At 45.5% G+C, this 14,187-nt stretch overlaps 1 protein-coding gene across 14 annotated transcripts in view; it reads left to right on the top strand.

Moving 5' to 3' along the window:
* Window positions 1-9,851: 9,851 nt before the first annotated feature.
* The window catches only part of PTPN20 (protein tyrosine phosphatase non-receptor type 20), a 113,676-nt gene continuing 109,340 nt past the window's right edge, over window positions 9,852-14,187 (top strand). For all 14 annotated transcript variants that reach the window (XR_014827771.1, XR_014827772.1, XM_084996801.1 and 11 more), the window contains exon 1: window positions 9,852-9,908. The gene's annotated coding sequence lies outside the window, so the exon portion shown is untranslated. The remainder of the gene's footprint in view (window positions 9,909-14,187) is intronic.

The following is a 14,187-nucleotide window of genomic DNA, read 5'->3' as shown; positions in this document are numbered from 1 at the left end:
GAAGCCTGTGCTCCGAAGTTTAATTTATGAACTTTTCTCTATGTACCTTTATTTCTAATTTCCTGTTTTCGGTCTAATGGGAGAGTCTTATAGGTTATTTGCCCCATTCTTCCGTTAATGAAAAAGAAGTTTCCCGCCGTCTGAGCAGTCTTGTTTCCAGTGCTCTCAGGGAGGGCGAAGTCAGCTTCCTCGGTGCCCTATTACACAGTTTCACAGGCCTCATGGTTAGAGAATTAATTAAGCATGCAATACAGTGAACAAATAACCATATTCACCACTTTGCAACTGCGTGCACTCTGCTGAACTCTGGTTAATTATTTCCTTTTTGGAAAAGAAATGGGTGGTTACAGGTTCAAAATGAATCTAGTCCTTCTCCTTATAGGAAGGGACCTCCGCCCTCTCCCCAGGCCTGTTTGTTTATTTTGAGCTATATCTCATGAAAGCCATGTTCCTTCATCTTAGGTAGACTTGACTGCATCTGCCACTTGCTTTGTTTCAGGGCAAATGTCAGAAAGAACAGCACGGTCCTAAGGGACAAGGCTCATTGCCTGCAAAATGTAATGGCCCAAACCTGGAAATAATCCAGATGCCCTTCAAGCAAGCAAATGGTTAAATAAACTTGGGTATATCCAGAAGAGTGAACTACTGATACGCTCTTGGATGGATCTCTGGAGAATTATGCTGAGAAAAAATCAATTGTTAAAGTCTGCACAGTATGATTCCATTTATATAACATTCTTTTTTTTTTTTCTTCATCTTTTTGTAGGGCCACACCCATGGCATATGGAGGTTCCCAGGTTACGGGTCCAATTGGAGCTGTAGCCACCGGCCTATGCCACAGCCACAGCAATGCAGGATCCAAGCCAAGTTTTCGACCTACACCACAGCTCATGGCAACGCCAGATCCTTAACCCACTGAGTGAGGCCAGGGATCGAACCTGCAACCTCATGGTTCCTAGTCAGATTCGTTAACCACTGAGCCATGACGGGAACTCCTATATAACATTCTTAAAATGACAAAGTTATAGAAATGGAGATCAGATTTGTGGTTACTGTCAGTTTAGGAGGAAGTAGGGGAGGTGAGGGGCAGGTAGGAGGGAAGCAGGTGTGGTTATAAAAGGCCACCAGGAGGGGTCCTGATGGTGATGGAACTGTCCTGTACCTTGACTGTGGTGGTGATACTTACCTGTGATAAAATTTATAGAACTTCTTTTTACTTGAAATATAGTTGACATAAATATCATGTTATTTTTAGTTTGTAGAGAACTTAAAATACACACACAGACATAAATGAGTACAAGTAAAACAAAAGACATCTGAACAAGAGGGATGGACTCCATCAATGTCAATATCCTGGGTGCAAATATTATACTAGTTTTGTAAGATGTTGCCATTGGAGCAAATTGGGTGAAGACTATAGGGGATTATCTGTATTAGTTCATGTAACTGCATGTGAATCTATAGTTATCCCAAAATAAAAAAGTTTAATTTTAAAAAGTGGTCTCCCCAACTCTGCTTTAACCATACCATGACTGCTCACAAACAGGCAGGGCGGGTTCCACAGAAAGCTATAGATCTGTTGACCAGGAGTGAGTGCTCAGCCTCCCCTGCCAACTGTCTGAATCGTACACAAGTCCCTGCCAACGGCCCAGTTACAGAGGCAGTGCCACCACTGTGCTTTAAAAAAAAAAATTTATTGGAGTATAGTTGATTTACAATGTTATGTTAGTTTCAAGAGTATAGCAAAGTGATAAAGTTATATATATATATATATATATTTCTTTTTAGATTCTTTGCTATTATAGGTTATTACAAGATATTGAGGATAATTCCCTATGCTATATAGTAGGTCCTTGTTGGTTATCTATTTTATCTATTTATATATTAATGGGTATATTTTAATCCCAAACTCCTAATTTACCCCTCCACCCATTTCCCGTATGGAAACCTAAGTTTCTTTTCTATGTCTGTGAGTCTATTTAAGTTTGGTAAATGAGTTCATTTTGTGTCATTTTTTGAGATTCCACATGTAAGTGACATTACATGATATATGTCTTTCTCTGTCTCATAGCGTTTTTAAAAATAAATTACAATTCCATCCTTCATCTAAGCAAATCTCTGCCGCAGAATAAAAGATGCAGCTTCAGGGTCAAGGAATCCTGGAGAAAAATCAACAGGAAGAATATCTGGAACAGCTCTACATGTCTCTGCCCCATTTTCAGTTTGACACACGTTCATTGGGCACTGACCGCATAGCAGGCTATGGATGAGGCTCAAGGAGTAATGATGGTCAGGGAGGATGGTTGCTTTTCGGGAGCTTGCATTCCATGCAGGAGAGAAAATACAAACACATCGCTATGATCAAGGGGAATAATGCTCTAATGATGGCATAGAAATATATGTTGTAGAGTAAACAGGGAGTTTTCCCAGAAGGAAACATTAGTCATGCCCGAGGGGAGGGCCCAGGATGGATAGCAAGGCATTCACTCCTCTGGGAGGTTGTGGTGTAAACACTGAAGAGCATGAGAGGAGGCAACCAAGATGCAGCTACAGACAGAGTGAGTGGGGGCTAAGAGGCAGCAGAGGAGCCAAGAGGTGGGATGGAAAAGATGACAACCCAAGCAGAGCTTGTCAGGTGGTATCTGTTATAAAGAGATCTTCAGTCAGAAGGATGAGCCTGATTTGAGGGATGGAGGAAGGAGTGGTGTGGGAGAGACATGAAGTGATCAGATCACTTTGGAGACCACTGTGGATTCCAGAGCCAAAGGAAGAGTGGGCCCATCAGCTGCGATGGGGGCTAGGGAAGGATCCCATATTCAGTGATCAGTCTGGTTTTGTACCTGGTGAATCTGAGATATTTCAGGAGATGAGGTGGCATTATCCTGAATTGTACTGCAAGGGATGCAGTTACGGAGGCCTCAAAGTAATGCTCTGAAGTGGCTTGATCTACAGGAGATTCTGTAGAATGGACTCAAGAAAGCTGTGCTCTGAAGCTCTCATTCATGAATGGAGTGGCAGAAGGAGGGAGCGTTTAGAGAGGGGTGTAAATGGACACCTCTCAGGGCTGTGGGCAGGTGAGGAGATGGGGGGAGGCCTCCTCTGTGCTTCTCCATCAGACTCCAGGTTGGTAGCTGGGCACACGCTACCAAGTCATCCTGTTTCCTTGATAAGACACTGCTGAGATCAGCAGTCAAAACCTTCTAGCTCCAAAGCAGTTGCTAAAACCAGAGCTGCTTAGTTTCAGTGGCTATAGAGTAGATGATTCGTTGTCTATTCAGCATTTTTTCCTCCTTCCTCCTGCCAGTGTAAGACAATTGCTTTAAAAGCAACTTCTTTTGCTAAGGATAGAATTCATGATTAAATTTAAGCTAATGAAATAAAAGCAGATATTTTGCAGGGACTCTTAGAGAAGTTCCCTATACATCTTTAGGGAAAGTTTCCAGGAAGCAATTTATCTACCCCAGTGGATGGCTTCTGACAGCCTTTCTGTGACCTCAAGAGGAACCAGTCTTAAGATGAAGCAAATGAAACCAGCAGAGCAAAAAGGTGGAAAGAATCTTGGTCCTGTCAAGCTGCTGAATCAACCACCCTGGACCCTGTCCTGTAGTGGGACTTGAAAGTTCTCACAGCAATAAACATACTCCTGTTGAAGTACTTTGACTTGCAGTCAAAAGCCTTCCAACTTACACCAGGATATTTAGCTTCCTTTCCCCAAAGTCTGTAGCAGGGCCTTCTACGTCTATGACTCAAAGATTGAGACATTTACCAATCCTGATCCTTTTGGATTTCCCTTTCTCAACCAAGCTTTCTCCCGTTCACTGGAGCTTTCAAATTTCCTTTTATCATTTTGAAATGAGAGGCCCAATGTCTACCTGTGTTGTTGAGGATACAATACTTTTCCTAAAGTCCTTCTCAGCAAAAAGCCGGGAGTCTTAACTACATCTGTGAGTAGATGCTGCTTTTCATTGAAGAGCTTTGTTAGAACGTGCTGGATTTCAAGCTCCGTGCCAAGCACTGTGCTTAACCCTCAGCACAGTAGGTGTTTGTGCTGGAGTGGGGCCATGTGATTTGTTCTGACCCAAAAGGGGTGAGAAGAAAAGCGCATCATATGCAGACTAACTGAAGACACAAGCCAACCTTTAATTGTAGCTGCTGAACCCTCTAGAGCTCTCTTTCCCCACTGACCACAGTGATCACATCTCACCCAGTGAGATGCTGGGTGCTCCATCAGCCGGCACGTCGAAGTCAGGGATCATGGAGCAGAGTTTCCAGTTGACCTAGGATGGATATTCATTGAGAGCACAAACCAAATCTTCACTGCACTCAGTGACTAAGATTTTGGAGGTTTGTTGATCACAGTATCATAATCTAGCTTATTCTGTATCATACATTATTAGGGTCATTTTTATATATGAGGAAGCCGAGATCCAGAAAGTTTCAATATTTGAGGTTCCCAAGTAAATAGTGATGCTGATATCAAACCCAGGTCACTCTGGAATAAAGCCCATGCCCTTCACTCTCAATCATGATTCCTCCCTAAGGATATGGCAATCCAAGGAGGGTGAGTGGCTTTCAAGACTGCAGTAGAAAGACTCTGAGACATAAAAAATCGAGAGATTCCTGACTCTGATTGGAAGATCCTCTGAACAGCTTTTTTTTTTTTTTTTGTCTTTTTAGGGCCACACCCACGGCATATGGAGGTTCCCAGGCTAGGGGTCGAATTGGAGCTGAAGCCACTGTCCTACACCACAGCTCATGGCAATGCCAGATCCCCAACCACTGAGCCAGGCCAAGGACTGAACCCACATCCTCATGGATACTAGTCGAGTTTGTTAACCCCTGAGCCAAGATGGGAACTCCTGAACACAGCTTATTAATGTTCTTAGCTCACAGTGAAGTGTCCACTCTCACTGTGCTTCTCCACATTGCACCCAAAGGCAGCATGCTAAGGGGCAAATAAATACTTGCACTTCCTTGTTTAATATCATTGTATGGCCAAGCATTCAGATTTCTTAGCGTAGTAGGCAAAGCACTGCAAGATGTGGCCACAGCTCAGTTCTCTGTTTCCAATTCCACGTCCGATCTTCCCTCAAACTTCCTCTTTCTCATGTAGTCACACGGAGCTCCTAGAATATGCCATGTTCTCTCATCCTCTTTCCTGTGTTTCTCTGTGCCCTAGGCACCCATACAGCACACTCCCCAGTCTTCATTCAATTAATACCTACTCATGCCTTAAGATTCGCCTCACCTGGCAAGCCAGCAGCACTGGTGATCACCCATCCATAGCCTCTAAAGGTTTAGAGGGTAATTTGCCAGGAATGGAAAATTCATCTGCAAAGAGTTGTTGGAATGCAATGAAATTTTCCCTTCCACACCTGTGTCCCAGCCTTGGGGAGGAGAGGGGAGAGGGAAGCCAGTGCCTCTCCATGAAGACCTCTGTGCACGTGACAAGAACTTTAAGAAAATAATTTATAAGATTTGATATGTGTCCCCTGAAATTGGGGGGGCGGGGGCGCAAGAGTTTGGTGTCTGACCCATGCCTGGGCAATCTAAAGGTGAGAGGAGATGGCTGAAACAACATGACTGGTGGGAGAGCAAATACGAAGAGGACGGTCCCAGGAGTGAAATGCTGATACGCTTGGCAGAGGAAGGACATGGAAAGCCATCTTAGAGCCAAGTGGATCTACAGCAGGCCACAGTCTGGAGCCGCTCCCAAACAAGCAGGGGTGACAGAGACGTAGGCAGAGAGAGAGAGAGCCAGAGTCTTAGCTCATAGAGGGTGCATGGGAGAGAATCACAGAAAGCACCCTCCTGTGCCTGATAAATGACGCGGAGGTGGCCCTCCCTCCATTTGAAAACTCCTCATAGGGGCTCAAAATCAAGCCTGCATTTTGGCCTCCAGTCACCCATTTGTCTGGCATCTTTACTCATGGCACAAACTACACAAACACTCTGGTACCTTGGGGTGAGGCTGTGGAAGGCAGGATCAGAGGGAAGGTGTTGGAAACATTTGGCCAGAGAGAAACATCACTCAGGCAATGGAACTGTGCTTGGAGACATCTCATAGGGCGATTCTTGGGGAAATTGCAAGATTCTCTCTCAGGACAAACAGGCAGCTCAAAATAGCTGCTGAGCCCAGAGGGCCCTGGGTTGGATTCCAGAGGCAGAGGTGTCAGAAGCTGAGTCTGGAGGGTAGGATGTGGGTGTGAGGTTGGATGAGAAAGGAGAAACTGATGTGCCCATTTCGCATGCCTATTGCCAGTCCAAAGAAGGCCTGGCCTCGGGACAGAGAGTACCTAAGAGATAAGAAGTCAGAGGGAGACTTACACTGAGATGGGGCTGTTCTGAGTATTTAAAATTGTAGACCTGCCCCCAATTTTATATTCAAGAACCAAGGAAAAAAAGGCAACTGGACATTGCATTTGCATGACACTGGCAAGAAACAAAGATGCTGTCTTCTATGTGCACCCTATTCTGTCCAGCTAATAAGATGCCATAAGATAGTGGCATCTGAATTCTTGCTATAAAGCACAGGGGTTGGCACAGACCAAAAGAACTGAATATAGGAGGGTTGAAAGGCATGTGTCCAGTTTCTCTCTTAGAAGGTGGCAGTGTTTGGAGTTCACTTTCTGCCACATCATTATTTTACTGTTAATAAGCAGAGCTGGAAGTAGAAAGCAGGACATTTATAGGCCAGAGTGCAGCAGGCTTGCTTGCCAACTTAAAAGCTCTCCCATCAAAGCCTAAGGAATCCCTCTCCTTGTGGTGTATGCACAAGGGCTGGTTGTTGCTCTGCAAATGGGTAATCAGCCAACTAAAGGATCAATCAATTAATATTTACTGGGCATCGAATATGTGCCAGGCTCAGGAACTAGACAGCTGCGAACCTAGAATAAGGTAAGTGCATGCTTTTTCAATAAAATAGTTTTCAGCCTTCACTGGGATTTTTATTGGCCTTGTACTTTCCACAATTTATTTTTATAGAGTCTTTTATGTGAAGTGTCTCAAAGCTGAGCGGAGAGAAAGAAACACACAGAAAAGGCCCCACAGCTTCTTCCAAGCTCACAGTCCCCATCGACTCACACTTGGTGGTGCTGGGTGTGAAGAACACCATCCAAAAATAAACTGGGCTGCAAAGCAGAGGCCTGTACTATGATGGATCCTGTGGAAGGGTAGTGTTGCTGAAATGATTCTTTTTTGGGGAGGCAGGTGGCGTGTCAGCATTTCCTGTTCCTAGTTATTTGACCCAAGCCAGGTTTAAAAAAAACCCTGAACTTGAGCATGAGCTTTGGAGGCTGTGAAGAAGTGACTTTGGGTCCTGAGATCCTGGGTGTGAGCTGTGCACTGGGGTCTGGGAGGCCCTCAAGGTCCTTTCTGATTGTGTCTGGAGTCACACAGCTTGAGATTAGGAGCCATTTGGGTAAATGGAGGGCCATTTGCAGGTGCATTAAATTCTTGCACTTGCAAGGGGAAGATGGGTCACAGCTCAGTGGAGAGCAGAGATCTGCCTGGCTCTCAGGGCCCATCCTGAGGGAGTCTGGGTGCTCAGACTGGGTCAGGAATGCAGACTGTGGGATTCCAGAATCTATATCACTTCTGTGCTGTTCACTGTTGCTATCCCAATTGAGCTTCCCCAGGAATCTGTAGTGAGTCTAGGACCAAACAGGACATGAGAAGGGGTGTCTGGGGAGCAGTAGGTAAGGGACAAGCAAGTGACTCTTCAACCAGGTTAGAAATCCTTTCAGTAGCAGGGGACTTAAGCTTAGGCCTGTAACGCTGCACTACTGGTAACTGGCAAGGCATAGGGGTTTGCAAAGGCCTCCAAAGAATAGTTGAAATTTTTTTTGAGAAGTGGGGCTGCACCCATGGCATATGGAGGTTTTCAGGCTAGGGGTCCAATCAGAGCTGCAGCTGCCGACCTGCACCACAGCCACAGCAACTCGGGATCCGAGCGGTGTCTGCGACCTACACCACAGCTCACACTGGATCCTTAACCCACTGAGCAAGGCCAGGAATCAAACCCGCATCCTCATCGATACTAGTCGGATTTATTTCCACTGAGCCACAATGGGAACTCCCAAGAATGGTAGAAATTTTGGTAAAAGAACTAACCTTTTCATTTCTTCAAATTTTTCACTGATGAAAACAGTAGCAGCCTTTTGGATTGGTGGCCATTGGAAAATGACATGGTTTAACAGGAAGTTGAGGGACAGGATGAGACTTCAGGGTCCACCCTTACCAAATGTTCGTTTAGCCTCCATTCAGTGATTTCCTGATGCTGTGGGTGAAAATTCTTCTCTGTATGTCTCCATGAAAACCATCTATGTAGGAACACAACAGCAGAACATTTGTGCTGCTCAGATCTGTGAAATAGTGAGTATGCAGAGTTCTTTTTTTTTTTTTTTTTTTTGGTCTTTTTTTTGGGCCACATCCACAGCATATGGAGGTTCCCAGACTAGGGGTCGAATCAGAGCTGTTGCTGCTGGCCTAGGCCACAGCAACAACAGATCTGAGCCACGTCTGCAACCTACTGCCACAGTTCACTGCAACGCTGGATCCTTAACCCACTGAGCGAGGCCAGGGATCAAACCCACAACCTCATGGTTCCTAGTCAGATTTGTTTCCTCTGGCCCATGACGGGAACTCCGGAGTGTGCAGAATTCTGATATTAGATCCTAAGAGAAACAACAGAAACCTCAGATATAGGGACCACCTTTTTTTTTTTTTTAAAAAAAAATCTTTTTAGGGCTGCTCCCTTGGCATATGGAGGTTTCCAGGCTAGGGGTCCAATCGGAGCTGTAGCCACCCGCCTATGCCACAGCCACAGCAACTCCCGATCCAAGCCGTGTCTGCAACCTACGCCACAGTTCACTGCAACGCTGGATCCTCAACCCATTGAGTGAGGCTAGGGATCAAACCCGAGACCTCACGGATTCTAGTCGGATTCATTAACCACTCAGCCATGATGGGAACTCCCATTTCTTTTTTTTTGGGGGGGGGTGATCATCTTGAAGACAGAAACTTCCCTGGGCCTGTAGGAAGCCTTGGCTACTGAGGGAAGGTGAGGCCCCTAGTGGAGAGAAGTTAACTATTGTCAGTGACTCACTGAGCAGGAAATTGACCCCTTCACACCTGGACAGAGAATGACTGTTTTTGCTCAGCCCCAAACTCAAACATTTGGTTCTCCTGGACCAACACTGAAAGCTGTGGACTAAGTGAGGTCAGTCTTATCATGGTTTTAAGGGAACTGGATCCTCCAGAATGGCTCTGGTCATGACCAAATGGAGAGAGGTGTGCTTGTTAAGATAAAATGATTCTGGCTTCCTGTATTGAGGCAATGTTTACATGCTGAATTCCCCTACACTGACCACCCTCGCTGAAACTGTCTCAGCCAACCGACCTCACGTTCTGGCCCTCCTTTTGCAGTAGTCTCTTCTGTTCAAAGTGCCCAAACACTATCTGTCCCATTCTGATACTGCAAATCAGGCCCCTACCTGGAAGGCTCCTCTCCAACTAAGTAGGGAGCTTAGGGGCTCTGACCCTTAGAGAACACAATTTTCAGTGGTTCAATGTGGGCATGACTCAGAGAGATGCAGCATTATGAGCATGGCTTGGGACAGGGCACAGACAGAGCAGAGGACAAGGGAGGTGCCATAGAATCCACCACTGGGTTTTCAGTGAGCACCGTTGTGCTTGGGATGGCCAGCAGGGGGAGGCATTGCCGACTGTCCCTTGGCTGCTGAGGACGCTGGCTGCAGGGCTTGGTTCCAGTGCGCAGGCTCACAGGGGCCTTTGGGATTGGATGGCCCGATATCGCAGAGCCATTTGGCTCCCGCGCCAACCCAACTGGCAAGGTGGGCTGGGGACAGGCAGGGCAGTTGGGACCCGGCTCCTCCAGGCAGGTCCAGGTGAGATGTGGCGCCGACCAGGTGGGACAGGGGGAGGGTGGAAGGGGCCGCTGAACTGGGTTGTGAGGGCAGGCTAGGGCCCACCTAGTGGTCTTGAGAAGAAGATGCCATTGATGCCCAGGGGCTGAAGTGGCGGACTGTGGCCCCAGGCACCACCGGGAGGCCTCCTGAGCTGCATTTGGTCGGGCCCTGGGGGGAGTGAGGCCAGAATCCACTGGAGCCTGGGGGTCGGGGACGGCGGGAGTGGGGGGTTGGGGGAGGCGGAGGGCAGGCTGCTTGGGCAGTGGGAGGCCTGGCTGTGCTGTGACATGTTTCGAAGGGTATGGGACAGGAGACCCTGGTCCATATTCCTCAGAGTTCAAGAAAAGCCTTGAACTCTGAGGAATATGGAATTACTATGATTGGTAAGCAGCCATAGTTGCGTACTAAGACACAGTCTCAGCTGCCTAGGCTGGGGAAAGGTTTGAGGCCAAGCACAGTCATTTCACTCACAGACCAGTGAAGGTTGAGGGAGCCCAGAGGGAATTGGAGCATTAATTTCTCATTATTTCCGTAGCTGTTTGTGAATACCTCCTATGTGCCAGGACTGTTCTGGAAATTGAAAATAATGACGTACAAGATAGGCAAGGCCCCTGCCTTCATGGAATTATATTCCAGGTGGGAGAGAGCCAGTCAAGGCTGTGTTCTGAGTTTTTGCCTTTCTATTTAATGAGATGCAGAAAACTGCAGGTGAGAGGTAGGTTTCATTTTTGGAATGGGAGAAATCCAGAACTATGTTTTGGATATGGTAGGCTTGAGATACCTAGTAGGTTTTTTTTCCAACATGCAACATATAAACAGTGTAGTTAGAATTTTACAGTGGAAGTTCCCGTCGTGGCGCAGTGGTTAACGAATCCGACTAGGAACCATGAGGTTGCGGGTTCGGTCCCTGCCCTTGCTCAGTGGGTTAACGATCCGGCGTTGCCGTGAGCTGTGGTGTAGGTTGCAGACGCGGCTCGGATCCCGCGTTGCTGTGGCTCTGGCATAGGCCAATGGCTACAGCTCCAATTAGACCCCTAGCCTGGGTACCTCCATATGCCGCGGGAGCGGCCCAAGAAATAGCAAAAAGACAAAAGACAAAAAAAAAAAAAAAGAATTTTACAGTGAACTCTGTCATCCATTGAGTAGATCCTACTGTTAACATTTAGCCATGCTTGTTTTTTAACTTATCTATTCATCTCTTCATCCTTCTCTCCATCTGTCAATCATCTGGTAGATTAATTTTTTATTATGGTGAAATATACTTAATATGAATCACCTAGTAGATCATTTTATTTTTATGACTGCACCTGCAGCATGTGGAAGTTCTGGGGCCAGGATCTAATCCAAGCCGCAGCTGCAGATCCTTTAAGCTACTGCATCTGGCCAGGGATCAAACCTCAGACTGGAGCCTGCAGTCTGTTCTTAACCCACTGTACCACAGTGGGAACTTCTAGATTTTTAAGTTGAGATGTCAAGTAGGCCATTGGAAATTTGAGTGTGAAGTCATAGGGGATGTTAGGGATAGAACTAGTCTTTGGAATCATCACCATATGGTGCTGTTTAAACTAAGGGGCCAGGTGAAACCACCTAGGTTGAGAGTGTACCTAGAGAAGAGGAAGGGAAGCCAAAATAGAATGAGGTGGTTATCAACCGTGGTGAATGCAACTGTGCAATATAGTTTGGCAATTAAGATTTTAATCATTTTAACAAGAACAATGTTAGAAGAGCAGAGAGGCCTTAAGGTCAAGTGGAATTTTGTTTTTTAAGATGGAGGAAACTAGAATATGTTTATATGCCAGTGGGATTGAACTCACAGGAAGGGAGAAATGATGCAGATGAAAGAGGGGGACATTACGGGGGAAGTACTTGAATACCTGAGAGGGGAGGAGAGCCCAGAGCAGCTGAGTAGTTGGCTTTGAAATGAGCAGCCACCTCATTTCCACTGTAACTCTAAGGGAAGTTGAAAACAAGTGCGGATGCAGCCAGGCAGTAGAGGCGCCATCTGTCTGTGAAGGCAGTCAGATGATTGGCTGAGAGTAAGGGCAGCAGGGAGAGGAGAAGATGTGCTAGGACCTGGAGGAGACATGTGTGACATAGTCCTTCTGGAGAGTGGGAACATGAGCTAATGAGGGAAATGGAATTGGATTGCTAGGCAGTGCTGAGTGTCTGTTTGATATGTGTAGTCATGGACTTGGTTGTGTGGCTGTGGGAAAGTTCAACCTTGGAAGGGTGTTGTGAGGATTAGGTGAGGTAATACACGGAAAACATTTTATTTTTTATTTATTTATTTTTTTGTCTTTTGTCTTTTTAGGGCCTCACCTGCAGCATATGGAGGTTCCCTGGCTAGGGGTCGAATTGAAACAGCTGCTGGCCTACGCCACAGCCATAGCAGCACTGGATCCGAGTCGTGTCTGCGACCTACACCACAGCTCACCGCAATGCTGGATCCCCAACCCACTGAGCAAGGCCAGGGATGGAACCCAAGTTCTCATGGATATAGTCAGGTTCATTAACCACTGAGCCACGATGGGAACTCCATGAAAAAATTTTATACAGTGGCAGGCACATGATGAATGCTACCTGTTTTTGTTTGAAGTCTCATTTTATTTTTCTTTTATTTATACAAATGTGACTAGGGAAGGCTGACATTTCCCACCTAAGAGGATCTTCTCCCATGACATGTTTTCCAATCAAACCAAAGTCTACTGCAGTTTGCAGCTACTTGGAGGTCTGGCTTCTGGTGTGGTTACATTTATACAACTCGTTAATTGAATATGTTTGCTCAAAAGAGCCAAACTATAGCAAATAGAGCTTTCCATTTTCAGACTAACTCATAGTCTTGGATTGGATGGGCTGGGGGTTTGTCACGGTGGCAGTTCTAGTCTCTGTGAGTATCTTTTATTACTGCATGTCTTCTTGGGTCTGATGTAGTGGGAATCTACAGACTCTACAGATCTAAGATCACCAGGGGAAATTTTCAGTTTCTTAGGTTGTCATTTCTCCCTCACTGCTTGGGCTGTATTATGATACAAATAGTAATAATGGTTGACATTGACAGCTCTTAAAAGTGCCAGGCACTGTTATAAGCATGTCACATGCATAATCTTGTTTAATTGTCACCTCAGCTCAATGAGGCAGGTACTATTATTATCTCTAATAATTTTCTGATGCAAAAATAAGCTCAGAGGGTTTAAGTAGCTTGCCTGAGTTGCATATAATCTGATCTCCAGTTACTTCTGCAGACTTCAGCTTTTTTTGAAAAGACCTTGACCATGACGGATCTACACTGTGTGGAGTAGATGAAATAATGGACCGAAGCACGCTGCCTGGGTTCAGAAACTGCTACCTACTAGCTATGTGACTTTGGGCCTATGTGCCTCTGTTTCCTTATCCATGAAATGGGAATAATAATAGTACCTCTATGATAGGGTTCTTGTGAGCATCACATGAGTTAATATACTTAATAAACCTCAACTAATGACTGGTTTTAAATGATGCTCTTATCCTCTGTCTGGTATTGCAGCTGTGGTGGTATGTGTACTGATTGATTGATTCACCTAAAATTACTCTCCAAGGGTCCTACCAGCGGGTCTAGATGGAGTTCGGAAAGGATCCTGATTCATCTTTGTTTCCTCTGATTTTATTACCTCTATGAGGGAAACAAACGTACTAATTTGCTTCTAGTGGCAGAAAACAACTTGGATTTCATTCAGATTCATCTGACCAGTGACTTTGATTTAGTTTGTCCTGGCATTGCAACACTACCTAAAGGGAAATAAGGCTTGAAGAGTAATGTGTTTCCATTTTGCCTTTTCCAGATTGGCAGCCTATTAGAGGGATTTAGTTAGAATGGCCAGTGCTGGGCACAGTGTATGGCAAATGATGTGGGTCAAAGGCTGGACATGAACATGTTCTGAAAAGATCTGTAAAATTGGACTTACTGTGATGTTTTGCTCCAGCTACTGATTAAAAGTGACTGGGCAGGCTTGGAAAGGAAGGCCAGTGAAAGTTCTAAATGATATTTTTTGGTAGATAACAGGGAGGGTAAATGCATGGTATAAAGTAGTGGTTACATCAGGATAATGGAGGGAATTTTATGAAGCAAAATGATAGGCTCTATATACACAGATTCTGAATCAGTAAGTCATGATGGCATTCTGGAATCAATCTATTTTTTAAGAGCTCTCTGAATGACTCAGATGTGGACCTAGCATGGGATATCATTAGTGCAAATCAGTGCTTTTCATTCTTGTGTTTT

The sequence above is a fragment of the Sus scrofa genome, chromosome 14 (assembly GCF_054392235.1).
Source record: "Sus scrofa isolate SSC_HxYL_T2T_F1_AM1 chromosome 14, Sscrofa_HxYL_maternal_Yorkshire_Landrace_v2.0, whole genome shotgun sequence".
NCBI lineage: Eukaryota > Metazoa > Chordata > Mammalia > Artiodactyla > Suidae > Sus > Sus scrofa.
Note: the sequence above shows the minus strand (reverse complement) of the source record. Positions and strands in the feature narration are given on the sequence as shown.